The sequence below is a fragment of the Rutidosis leptorrhynchoides genome, chromosome 2 (genome assembly GCF_046630445.1).
Source record: "Rutidosis leptorrhynchoides isolate AG116_Rl617_1_P2 chromosome 2, CSIRO_AGI_Rlap_v1, whole genome shotgun sequence".
Taxonomy (NCBI): Eukaryota; Viridiplantae; Streptophyta; class Magnoliopsida; order Asterales; family Asteraceae; genus Rutidosis; species Rutidosis leptorrhynchoides.
This window is the reverse complement of record NC_092334.1, coordinates 453,252,482-453,267,172: the sequence shown is the minus strand read 5'-3', so window position 1 is coordinate 453,267,172 and position 14,691 is coordinate 453,252,482. Positions and strand designations below refer to the sequence as shown.

At 32.3% G+C, this 14,691-nt stretch overlaps 1 non-coding gene across 1 annotated transcript; it reads right to left on the bottom strand.

The window, feature by feature from the left end:
- Nucleotides 1-11,261: 11,261 nt before the first annotated feature.
- LOC139895025 (small nucleolar RNA R71) lies at nt 11,262-11,368 on the bottom strand. Its single transcript, XR_011775497.1, has one exon. It is a non-coding gene; the product is annotated as a small nucleolar RNA R71 (small nucleolar RNA).
- Between the last annotated feature and the right edge of the window lie 3,323 nt (nt 11,369-14,691).

Below are 14,691 nucleotides of genomic sequence, written 5' to 3'. Positions count from 1 at the left end.
TACTTGGTTGACTGGATGACGATTCTAAAGAAAAATCAACGGCGAAAATATTGGCTAGATGTCTTGATCTGGTTACAGGTAGTGAACGTATAAAAGGTGGTGAACGTTTTGCTCGGTGCATTCACTGAATATCTTATTAGTTATAAAAGATAAAAATTATATAAGTTATCAAATTAATAGACTTTTCTGCTTTTGCCCACGTTTCGAATAGCCAATAGATGCAGCAGGGAGCCAGAACCCTTTAAATCGGAAGCTCACAACTCAGCCACTAACAAATCCAACTATTACTACGAAGCAGAAAATTTAGGATGTCTATCAATTTAACCACTTAAAATAATTCTTCGTCGAAGTTTAAAGAAATTTTAGAGAAGAAATAGAAAATTCTATATCCTAAAAACTAGAGCGTCGTGAAATAAAAAAGAAAAAGAACGCGTCGAAAAACGTCAAAAAATAAAAGGTCGAAAAATAATAAAAAGAACGTAGCACGTCGAAACTTAAAAGTCTAAAAACTTAAGAATTAAAAGTTGCGTCTAAAGGAATTAAAGCTTTAAAGAAATTCTATATCCAAAACGGCAATTACTTAAAAAGATATTGAAATATTAAAACGGCGTCGCAAAATTCTAAAGCACCTAAATCTTAGTCTTAAAGAAAAAGCACTTAAGGGATTTTACGGCAAAGTATAAGAATCTAAAAATAAAAATAACTATGGCAAAAACTATGACTTAAAACTAAATACGAGCGAAAAATACAAATATTACGCTAAAACAAATAAAAATAAACAAAATATAAAAATAAACTTAAAGTTGTAAAAAGTACAATTTTTATAAAAATATTATTTTTATATTATTTATTTTATAAAACTATTAATTTTATATATTAATAAAACTAATTTAAACTTAAAATACAAAAATAATAATAAAAACTAAACTAATTAATTAAAAACTAAACCCTAATTAGGGTTTTAATAATAATAATAATAATAATAATATACTCCGTAATTATTGCTGTAATCAGGTCAAACATGGCGTGTCAGACAGGGCCATGCGATCGCATGGTCTGAGCGTTTGAAATCCATGCGGTCGCATGGATTAGGGTTTCGGGCCAGAGTTGGGCTGCTAGAGTACCAGGCCTCGACACTTTTATATATATATATATATATATATATATATATATATATATATATATATATATATATATATATATATATATATATATATATATATATATTTTTCTTTTTGTTTTGTGATTTATATTTATACAAAATATATATAAAAATTAAATAAAAACTTAATTTTTAAATAAAAATAAAAACTTTATAATTTTATAATTTTAAAAATCTATTAAAAATATATAATTTTTTTGTTTTTCTTTTCTTTTTATATTTTTGTATTTTTAATTTTTAAAACGTATATTTTTGTAAAAAGAACTAAATAAAAATCTTTTTTTTATAGCGTTGCGCTTTCGGCATTTTAGTGTCCCCGGCAGCGGCGCCAAAAATACTTGATGTGCGTAGAGGTGTATACAAAATAGTTATATTTTTACTACGAAAAACTATTAAATACGATACAATTTTACACAAGTTATTTATTTATATATAGAGTGGATATACCTAAACCTTGCTACAACACTTATAGGCAGTGTACCTAATCGTACAGTAATGTAATTTTTAGTAAGTCCGGTTCGTTCCACAGGGATCTTTAGCCAAGTTTAACGCTATATTTTTAACTTATAATTGTAAAAATACAAAAATATATATAAGTAGTATTATTATTATAAAAGGGGGTTTTTACCGTTTAATGAGCGGTTTGTCGATTTTAAAACTTAAGTCGCAGTTAAAACCTAATGTAAAATATTAAATATATAAAAGACTTAATTTAAAGCGTAAAGTAAATAACGATAATGAAATTGCGATAAATAAAAATGCGATAAATAAAATAATGGTAAATAAAATTGCGATAATTAAAATGACAATAAATAAAAGTGCGATAATTAAAAGTGCAATTAAATATGAAATAAAGGAAATTAAATATGAAATAAAGGAATTATGATTATTTAAACTTCAGTAATCATGATGTTCGACGTGTTGTTTTTAGTTTATTACCATGGGTTAATTGTCCTTTGTCCTGGATTATTCGATATGTCCATACGGATTTGTCCATAATAGTCCATCAGTCATAATCATAAAGTGCGGAAGTCTTCGTCAAATTATTCTTATTCCCCAAGTCAAATATTCCAACTAATTGGGGATTCGAATTGTAACAAGGTCTTAATACTTTGTTTAATGAATACACCAGGTTATCGACTGCGTGTAAACCAAGGTTTTACTACTTTGTTAACAATTACACCAATTACCCTTGAATGTAATCCACCCCTGTTTCAACAAGTCTATTAACTATTAATCCAGTTCCGTGTCCGGTAAAATGAACAATTATTGGTATTTATAGATATCCCGCCCACCGTACCCAGTCAAGCGTATGTGGTTATATATAAATACGTCAAATTATAAGTCTATATATTAAATCAACGAGTTATCATTTAGTTAATATAAAACCCATTAATAGCCCATAGTCTAATTTCCACAAGTGTCGTTCTTTTGTCCAAACCCCAATTATGGTACAAAGCCCAATTACCCAATTTTAATATTTAGCCCAACATCACGATTACTTCGGCTTAAATAAGCATAATAATAACTTAGCTACGAGACATTAATTTAAAAAGGTTGAACATAACTTACAATGATTAAAAATAGCGTAGCGTTACACGGACAGAATTTCGACTTACACCCTTACAACATTCGCTAACATACCCTTATTATTATTAAAATTAAAATTAAAATTATAATATATATATATATATATATATATATATATATATATATATATATATATATATATATATATATATATATATATATATATACGTGAGAGAGATAGAGAAAAAGATATATAAAACTGGCCAAAACACGCGAAATTTATAGATGTGGCCTGATACTTGGGGCCATGCGATCGCATGGTTTTTACTCTTCCAGGCCATGCGATCGCATGGCCAGCTGGGGGAGTTCACATGTCTTTGTTTTCTTTCTTGCCGGCGGTATTTAATATAATATATAATATATAAATAATTTATAGAATTATTTAAATATTATATTATATTTGTGTGCATAGTTGACTTGTAATTTTTAGTTCATTGCGTCGAGCGTTAAGAGTTGACTCTGGTCCAGGTTCCGGATTTTTGAACGTCCTTGCGTACAATTTAATATCTTGTACTTTGCGTTTTGCGTCTTGTACTCTTGTAATTTTGAGATGTTTCTTATCAATAATTTGAACCTCTTTGATTGTACTTTGTACTTTTGAGCTTTTTGGTCATTTGCGTCTTCAATTCGTCGAATCTGTCTTTTGTTTTCACCTTTTATTATTTAAACGAATATCACTTGTAAATAGAACAATTGCAACTAAAAGCTTGCCTTTCTTGAGGGATAATGCTATGAAATATATGTTCGTTTTTAGCATTATCACAGCTCAACTGCAAAATAAACCTTGCATAAACTAACAAATCATTTTGTCCTATTAGACTCAATAACTTCTCTTTGTCAACCCAAAAGACTTTACTCATTTAACCTACCTCTCTTGTGAAAAAGTAAAAGTAGTTCCTAGTAGGTCTCTATAAAAACTAGCACACTCAACTAAAACTCATACCCACCATCGCAATCCCTAAAAACCCACAATCAAATCATGAGACAAATTGCAGAAGGAAGAGAAGTGTTAACCCATCAACTCTCAACCTATTCGCTGGCCAACTTCTCTAGTGTGAATTGGAATGTCTTTCTTAATCTTCGAGGACCTCTATATCCTCTTCATGTGAATGAGTTCTATGCAAACTTCAAATTCCATGATGATATGAAGATATCATTCACTCTCTATGGCAAAAGCTATTCCTTGACACTTGAAGAATTTGGAAACATCATGAATGTTCCAAGTAACGGGATCAAATTTTTCCTTAACCCAAACTCATTTGATGAGTTTTCGGAATGGTTAGAAAAAGAATACCACTCAAATTTTAGTCCGTCAACAAAGAGGGTTTCTTAGTGCATCACCTTGCTTCAACATATGATCTATGGCAACAGATCATCTCCATAAACATATATGGAAAGGGTTAATTACTTTGGAGAATGAATGCAAATGAGGTTACTCTTTTGTGGTGTCTCATACACTCACTTAAGGTAAACATTGCATTTCTGATGGCATCTAGAATGCACAGGCAGCTCAAGAACCCTTCTTGAAACTACCTTATGGCCTTCACTTAACTAAACTCTTTGATCATCTCAAATTGACGACTTCCTATCACTACGCTGCTCAAGTTTCGTCATACCCGATTTGCAGAGCTTCAACCAGACCATTTGTTGAGCCTTCTCTCGATAACCCTCTAAACTTTAACCTCCTTTCGACCACAGGACAAAGCAGTGTCATTCACGAAAATGTTCTAAAAATTGGTCGACATCTAAACAAGCTAGAAGGAATTATAAGAGACACTCATCACTACATTCACCTTAAGAAATAGGCCAAGGCAATTTGAAGAATGCCTACCTATACATCCAATTTATGTGTCTTCCATGCATATTTTCATATATGCATTACTATGTTTCGTGCTTACTTTGAATAAAATGTGTGTTTGTTGTGTTTTAATATATAAGTTTTTCCAATATGCACAATTTAAGGGGGAGTTTTGTTCTAAGGGCGAGCTTAGTTCTAGGGGGAGCTAACCTTTTTGCTTCGACAAAAGGGGGAGAAAGATGGATACAAGTGATTGTTAACACTTGCGTATTTATAGCAAAATGTCCCTCATCACTTGTATGTTTGTCATCATCAAAAAGGGGGAGAATGTTGGTTGAATGTGGGTTAATGCACTAAACGATAAACTTAAGTATGATTAACCAAAGTGTGATTAACCAAAGAATATGTTTTGATGATGACACATACATATGCATAAGTGAGGACTGACATCTTAACATAAAACACGCAAGGTTACTAATCCATACTTTATCTTGCAAATGACCAAGTCAAACATAGGTTAAAGAATGAAATTAAAACTTCAGCTAAACACACGGTCGAGGTACGGGTGACCGCATAGTCAACCGTAAAAATCCAAACTGAATTGCAATACAGTTTTGTGAAAACAAGTTGCACGGTCGTCACCACGGTCAATCGCAGTGCGATCGCAATTCTCTCTGTTACCATTTTCGACCAAATAAATTTTGACCAGTTCCCGACATCTATAATTCATGAAACCTTTCTCAACATGCTTAGAATAGATGCCTTCTTCATACTCAACCGAGTTTTGGTCATAAAAACACTAATTGTGATTAATTACACCTAATGACATCCTAATGATAAATTAACCAAGATTAGGCATAACACATAAGTGTTAATCAACAACTTGTGATCTTAATTCTTATCTAGATATCCTTAGTATGATCATCAAGTACCAACACACTTAAGCCAATGTCACTAGAACAATGATTGCTATTAGAAATGACTTAGTGATTAATTAAGGCTAAATAAGGAACAATGCTCTCAAGGTTAACTAGTAATGACTTGTAATCCTAAAACACACTTAGATACATTTAGGATGGTCACCAAGTCCCAACTAGAGATTGCTCTTCCCTTGTGCATGTGTTGGACATTAATGTGTGCTTACACATTAATCATGTAATGTGTTATATTGCACATTAAACTTATTAAGTACTTGAATTATAAGTTGTGCAAGTATCTATATGATTGATTCTAGAATAACTATATCTTGCTATGTGAGTATTACTTGCTACTTGCCAATATGCTTAATACTCATAAACTTATCAACTTGATTAATATGTTTGCTATGTGCTCATTAGTTAGGATTCAAGTAACTAACCTACTCCAATAGATTAAGTGTAAAATGGTTCACAATGAAAGTATAGTCAATTGTCTATTTGATCTAGTCTAAGTAACTAAGGGTGATTGCTTATGACTTGAAACAACCCAACCCGTATTCAACCGGATAAAAAGTTTTTTTTTATTTATTAATATAAACCAATAATGCGCCATTCAATAAATCGAAAGATGTAAACCATTACATAATCCCATTTTAACTTACAACGTTTTTAATGTTTACAAAAGGCACGAAGGCCATTAATCAATCGTAATACAAGTTCGACCCATAGATGATAGTTTTAAACCAAATGACACTCGAGCATGGTTTGAGGCTAAACTACCCAAAACACTAGATCAACTTCTAAAAGCTTCATCCAAAGCATCCCCTATCAAAACAAAGCGGGAGACCCCTAATCCAAACGAACACCCTTACCCTTGTCCACGCCGGAACCTAAAAGAGTAAACAACAAGAGGGTAAGCAAAATGCTTAGTGAATGCAATAATTATACACATACATATATAATATACCTACTTGCAAACACTTACTCACATACCGCATACATGCTAGCAATACAATTAGCATACCATCGCAAGTACAAGCTAAAAGTCTCCAATACCTCAACTAGCACAATCAATAGCATATAAATCGACATAATACAATACGCTACAATACAACACATAACCATGATTAACCATACTCGCATCATGGTGCTACCAACTCTTTGGTTCACACCATACACATCGGTTATGACGCTACCGGCTCTTTGGATCACATCACAACCCGAGTCATACTCGCTATAAGTGCTACCGGCTCTTTGGTTCACACTATAATAACTCGTACCGTAGTGCTACCGGCTCTTTGGTTCACACTACAACACACGTACTACGATGCTACCGGCTCTTTGGTTCACAACGTAGCACAATCGCACATACTATGGCACTACCAGCTCTTTGGTTCATACCATAGCATACAAATAAATACATTATATACATGCGCATATAATTATTCCACTCACCTTATCGCCTTTGGTGAACTAGGAATCAAGCTCGCAACCTTTAATGATATTCACATATCACATTATGCATTTAATTAACATACAACTCTAGTGGACTAACCACCAACACTTTTTCCTTAAGCATTTAATGCCCTAAAAGCATTAAATGATTCACATCCACCAAAACCGCCCATTAATGGCTATGACTTGTCATAAATCACTAAAAGCTAGTGATTAGGGTCTACTAACACCAAATAACACAATTTATGGGTATTTCATACCCATCTCACACAACTAGGTCAACCATTACCCATTTGACCCATTTTAACATTTAGTCTTACAAGTTTTGGTCAAACTTATCTCATTAACAAACTTTTATCATTTTACAAGTGTTGATAATGCTAAAAAACGAACATATATTTCATAGCATTATCCTTCAAGGAAGACAAACTTTTAGTTACAATTGTTCTAATTTCAAGTAATTATCGTTTAAATAATAAAAGGTGAAGACAAAAGACAAATTCGACGATTTGAAGACGCAAATGACTAAAAAGCTAAAAAGTACAAAGTACAATCCAAGTGGTTCAAATTATTGATGAGAAACGTCTAAAAATTACAAGAGTACAAGCCGCAAAAAGCAAAGTACAAGATATTAAATTATACAAAAAGGCGTTCGAAAATCCGGAACCGAGACATGAATCAACTATCAAAGTACGACTCAACGGACCTGAAATTACAAGTTAACTATGCAAAAGAATATAATATAATATATAATTAATTATATATATATATTATATTATAAAATAATCAGCAGCCCACGTTTAATTCATTTGGTGAGCTGGAATCCAAAGCTCCGCGACTGCGGAGCTGTGAGGAACAAAACTATAGAGATCGTAGAGCTACGCAGTGCAAAATGGGCCTATAAAAGCCAACGCATTCGGACGATGAACACACACTTTTTTCTACTTCAATCTCTCAATCTATATTTATATTTATAATTTTAATTTTAATATTAAGTTAATAATAATAATAAGGTTATTTTAGCAAATGTTTTAAGGTTTGTAAGTCGAAACTCTGTCAGTGTAACACTACGCGATTAATACTCATTGTAAGTTATGTTCAACCTTTTTAAATTAATGTCTCGTAGCTAAATTATTATTATGTTTATTTAAGCTGAAGTAATCGTGATGTTGGACTGAATATTAAGACGGGTTTATTGGGCTTTGGACCATAATTGGGGTTTGGACAAAAGACCGACACTTGTGGAAATTGGACTACGGGCTATTAATGGGCTTTATATTAATTAAATGATATCTCGTTGATTTAATATAGAGATTTATAATTTGACGTATTTATATATAACCACATACGCTTGACTAGGTACGGTGGGCGGGATATTTATAAATACTAATAATTATTCATTTGACCGGACACGGAGATGAATTAATAGTTACTGGACTCATTAAAACAGGGGTGGATTACATTCAAGGGTAATTGGTGTAATTGTTAACAAAGTATGAAAACCTTGGATTATACGCAGTCGATAACCTGGTGTATTCATTATACAAAGTATTAAGACCTTGTTACAGTTTAAGTCCCCAATTAGTTGGAATATTTGACTTCGGATATAAGGGTAATTTGACGAAGACTTTCGCACTTTATAATTATGACCGATGGACTATTATGGACAAAACCAGATGGATATATCGAATAATCCATGACAAAGGACAATTAACCCATGGTAATAAATTAAAATCAACACCTCAAACATCATGATTACGGAAGTTTAAATAAGCATAATTCTCTTAATTTAAATCTCATCGCACTTTTATTTATCGTCATTTTATTTATCGTACTTTAAATTATTGCATTTTTAATTATCGTACTTTTATTTGTCGCACTTTTATTTATCGTCATTTACTTTACGCTTTAAATTAAGTTATTTTTATTTTTAATATTTTGCATTAAACGGTATAACCCCCTTTTTATAATAATAATAATAATACTTTTATATATATATATATATATATATATATATATATATATATATATATATATATATATATATACAAATATAGTTTTTAAAATTATAGCGTATATATATATATATATATATATATATATATATATATATATACAAATATAGTTTTTAAAATTATAGCGTTAAACTTAGTTGAATCCCTGTGAAACGAACCGGACTTACTAAAAACTAAACTACTCTACGATTAGGTACACTGCCTATAAGTGTTGTAGCAAGATTTACATATATCCATTCTATAAATAAATAAACAACTTGTGTAAAATTGTATTGTATTTAATAGTATTTTGTAATAAAAATAATATCTATTTCGTACTACCCCTCGCACACATCAAGTATTTTTGGCGCCGCTGCCGGGGAACATCACGCCGAAAACGAAACGCTATAAACAAAAAATTAGTTTTAAGCTATTTTTGTAAAAATATAATTTTATATAAGTTTTTAAAATATAAAGATATATATATAAATATCAATATTTTTAAGTGTTTAAATTAAAAAGTTTATATTTTTTTATTACTGTTGTTAAAAGTTATAAAAACTAATAAGTATTTTTTAAATATAAGTTTTATTTAAATTTTATTTTTATAAAATTAAAAACAGAAAATAAAAATCAAAGTAAAAAAAAAAAAACGAACCTGCACGAATTTGAACCTGCCATCATCTGAGCCTGCAGAGCTTCGTAGTCACGGAGCTAGTCTTTTACATAATACCGCAGTCGCGGAGCAGTCTCAGACTGCAACTTTTGACCACATTAATTGCAGATTAGGGTTTAATTATTAATTATTATTATTATTAAACCTAAATAGGGTTTAATTAAATTAATATTTAGTTTAGTTTTAAATTAATTTTGTATTTTTAAGTTTTAAGTAGTTTTATTAATATATAAATTAATACTTTTATAAAATAATAATATAAAAATAATATTTTTATAAAAATAAGCAATTTTATCATTTTTTCTCTTTTTATAAATTGTATATTTTTAAATAATTTTATATTTATCGTTCGTAACTAGTTTTAAACTTAGTTTTTACCGTAATTATTTTATATTTCTAGATTTTTAGGCTTTGCCGTAAAATCCTTTAAGTGCTTTTTCTTTAGATTAAGATCTAGACGCTTTAGAATTTTACGACATCGCTTATCGCTTTAATTTTAAATAGATTTTAGTGCCTTTTTAAGTTATTGCCGTTTTGGATATAGTAATCCTTTTAAGCTTTAATACCTTTAGACGCAAGTCTTAATATATAGTTTTTAGACTTTTAAGTTTCGACGCTCTACTTTCTTATTATTGTTTTTTGACTTTTTGTTTTTCGACCTCTTATTTTTCGACGCACTTTTTCTTTCTCATTTCTACACTCTAGTTTTTAGGACATAGAATTTTCAAAGTTTTCTTTAAATTTCAACGAAAAATTATTTTAAGCGCTTAAATTGATAGACATCCAAAATTTTCTGGTTCGTAGTAATAGTTGGATTTGTTAGTGGCGAGTTGTGGGCTTCCGATTTAAAGGGTCCTGGCTATCTGCTGCATCTATTGGCTATTTGAAACGTGGGTAAAATCAGAAAAGTCTATTAATTTGATAACTTATATAATTTTTATCTTTATAACCAATAGGATATTCAGTAAATGCACCGAGCAAAACGTTCACCACCTTTCATACGTTCACCTCCTGTAACTCGATTAAGACATCTAGCCAATATTTTCGCCATTGATTTTTCTTTAGAATCATCATCATGTCGACCAAGTACTCCAACTCAAATTTTCGATAATCCATTTTTGAACCTGACTTCACAATTGAGAATCCGGAGGATATTCAAGGACTATTCAGAGATCCTGAACCACTAATCATTCCTCCGGAACCATAAATCATTCAACCAGAGATTGTCGAGGAAGAAACCATTAAATCAGAATCCTCTAATGATTCAGATTCAACAAATTCAATCACGGAAAATCAGGAACCTCTAAGTATGGAAGACCGAATGAGAGCCACACGTACTGGCCAAGGTCATGCCATTACTCAACCAGACATTAATGCGCCAGATTATGAAATCAAAGGACAAATCCTACACATGGTAACTAATCAATGCCAATTTAGTGGTACGCCGAAGGAAGATCCAAATGAACATCCTCGTACCTTTAATAGGATCTGTACTCTATTCAAAATCAGAGAAGTTGAGGATGAACAGATCTATGTCATGTTATTTCCCTGGACTTTAAAGGGAGATGCCAAAGATTGGTTAGAATCGTTACCTGAAGGGGCGATTGACACATGGGATGTTTTAGTTGAGAAATTTCTTAAAAGATTCTTTCCGGCATCTAAATCCGTGAGACTTCAAGGAGAAATTGTTACGTTCACGCAAAAGACAAATGAAACATTATATGAAGCATGGACAAGATTTGGAAAGTTGTTGAGAGGATGTCCTCAACACGGTTTAGACACTTATCAAATAGTGCAAATATTCTACCAAGGATGCGACGTTGCTACACGAAAAGACATTGACATGGCATCTGGTGGTTCCATTATGAAGAAAACCGCAACTGAAGCTCACAAAATTATTGATAACACGGCCTCCCACTCACATGAGTGGCACCAGGAAAAAGATATTCTTCGTTCATCTAAAGCGGCTAGAGCCGATTCTAGCCATGACTTTGATTCCATTTCTGCAAAGTTAGATGCTTTCGAGAGACGAATGGAAAAGATGACTAAAGATATTCACGCAATACGAATTAGTTGTGAGCAGTGTGGAGGACCACATTTGACAAAAGATTGTCTCAGTATTGAACAAACAATGGAACAAAGAGAGAATGTTTCATACATGAACCAAAGGCCTGGAAATAATTATCAAAATAATTATCAACCGCCAAGACCAAACTACAATCAAAATCAGAATTATAACCGAAATATTCCATACAACAACCAACAAGGTCCTAGTAATCAACAAATATCTAACAACACTTACAACCAGCAAAGACCTATTTTTCCAAATAAACCACCACAAACCGATGATAAAAAGCCAAATTTAGAAGATATGATGTCGAAGCTAGTTGAATCTCAAACTCAATTTTTCACATCTCAGAAACAAACTAACGAACAAAATGCTCAAGCATTTAGAAATCAACAAGCTTCTATCCAAAATCTGGAACAATAAGTAAGCAACCTAGCAAGGTTAATAGGTGAAAGAAAACCGGGGAGTTTACCTAGCGATACAAATGCTAACCCCCGAAATAAAACAGCTAAAGCCATTACCACAAGAAGTGGTATTACACTTAAACCACCTGAAATGCCTGTAAATTCTGATGACTCTATTCCTACTACACAAGAACCACAGCCTGAGCAAGAGAAGGAAACAGAGCCGATAGTTGAAACGGTTAATAAAGATAGCGCAATTAAGGCAAAGCCTTATGTTAAACCATACCAACCACCGCTTCCTTACCCGAGTAAAATAAGAAAAGAAAGACTTGAAGCCGAGCAATCCAAATTCTTGGATATGTTTAAACAAATAAATGTCAATCTTTCTTTCATTGATGTGATTTCAGGAATGCCAAGATATGCTAAATTCTTGAAAGATCTAATCACAAATAGAAAGAAAATGGAAGAACTCTCAGCTGTTACAATGAATGCTAATTGTTCTGCAGTGCTGTTGAATAAGCTTCCAGAAAAATTATCAGATCCAGGAAGTTTCACAATTCCATGTTTTCTGGGTAGTCTTAGTTCAATAGAAGCATTTGCAGATTTAGGTGCTAGTATAAATTTTATGCCGTATTCACTATACACTAAACTAGACCTCAGAGAATTGAAACCAACACGAATAAGCATACAACTAGCAGACCGATCAGTAAAATATCCTAGAGGGATAATGGAGAACATGCTAGTTAAAGTTGGTACTGTAGTATTTCCAGTAGACTTTGTTATTCTGGACATGGAAGAAGATTCTCGAGTTCCTCTCATATTAGGAAGACCATTCTTAAACACGACTAAAGCAATAATAGACGTGTTTGGTAAGAAACTGACCCTAAGTATAGAGGACGAGATTGTTACCTTTTCTGTTGATAGAGCCATGCAAAAACCGCAATCTGCAGATGATACATGGTATTATGTTCAAACTATAGATTCACAAGCAGAATTGTTACAAAAATTTCCAGAATTACAAGGGACACGAGAATGTTCTTTAGGAGAAGGAACTGAACCAATTGATGAAGCTGAAATGTTAGCCGCACTCATGGCTAATGAATACGAACCAACAACAGAAGAACTTCAAATGCTAAAAGAGGAAGACAGATATCGATACAAATCATCGATAGAAGAACCACCGATATTAGAGTTAAAGCCACTTCCAAACCATTTGGAATATGCTTATTTACATGGTGAATCTGAATTACCTGTAATAATATCGTCTTCTCTTACGGAAAATGAAAAATCTCAACTCATTTCTGTGCTAAAAGCTCATAAACCAGCTATTGCATGGAAGATTCATGACATTAAAGGCATAAGTCCTTCATATTGCACACATAAAATCCTTATGGAAGAAGGTCATAAAACGTATGTGCAACGCTAACGAAGACTAAATCCTAATATGCAAGATTTTGTTAAGAAAGAAATTATTAAACTGCTCGATGCAGGTTTAATTAATCCAATCTCTGATAGTCCATGGGTAAGCTCAGTTCAATGCGTACCTAAGAAGGGTGGCATGACTGTCATCACAAATGAAAAAGATGAGCTTATTCCTACTAGGACTGTAACAGGATGGCGTGTCTGTATTGATTATAGAAAATTAAATGACGCCACCAGAAAAGATCACTTTCTCTTACCTTTCATTGATCAAATGTTGAAAAGGTTAGCTGGGAACAGTTACTATTGTTTTCTTGACGGTTTCTCTGGATATTTTCAAATTCCAATCACACCCGAGGATCAAGATAAAACCATATTCACGTGCTCTTATGGTACTTTTGCTTACAAATGTATGCCATTTAGACTTTGCAACACCCCTGTAACTTTTCAAAAGTGCATGATGGCGATTTTTCACCACATGATAGAAGAATGTATGGAAGTTTTCATGGATGACTTTTCAGTCTTTGGTGATACTTTTGAAACATGTCTAGTTAATCTTGAACGAATGCTTATTAGATGCAAGCAATCAAATCTAGTACTTAATTGGGAGCAATGCCATTTCATGGTTAGAGAAGGCATCGTTCTTGGTCATAAAATTTCAAAGGAAGGAATTGAAGTGGATAGAGCTAAAGTAGATGTAATTGCTAAACTTCCACATCCCACCAATGTTAGAGGAGTTAGGAGTTTTCTAGGGCATGCCGGTTTTTACCGACGTTTCATAAAATTTTTTTCTAAAGTTTGTCACTCCTATGAATAAACTCCTAGAAAAAGATGCCCCATTCATCTTTTCGAATGAATGCATCAAATCTTTTAATATTCTTAAAGAAAAACTCACTAATGCGCCGATCATGATAACTCCAAATTGGAATCTACCATTTGAACTCATGTGCGATGCAAGTGATTTTGCAATGGGAGCCGTTTTAGGACAAAGGATTGAAAAACCTATCTATTACGCTAGTAAAACGTTACAAGGAGCACAAACGAATTACACAACTACTGAAAAAGAACTCCTTGCTATTGTCTTTGCTTTTGACAAATTTTGTTCATATCTCGCTCTAGCTAAAACGGTGGTCTATACCAACCATTCTGGTCTTAGATACCTATTTTCAAAACAAGATGCCAAACCATGATTAATTCGTTGGATCTTA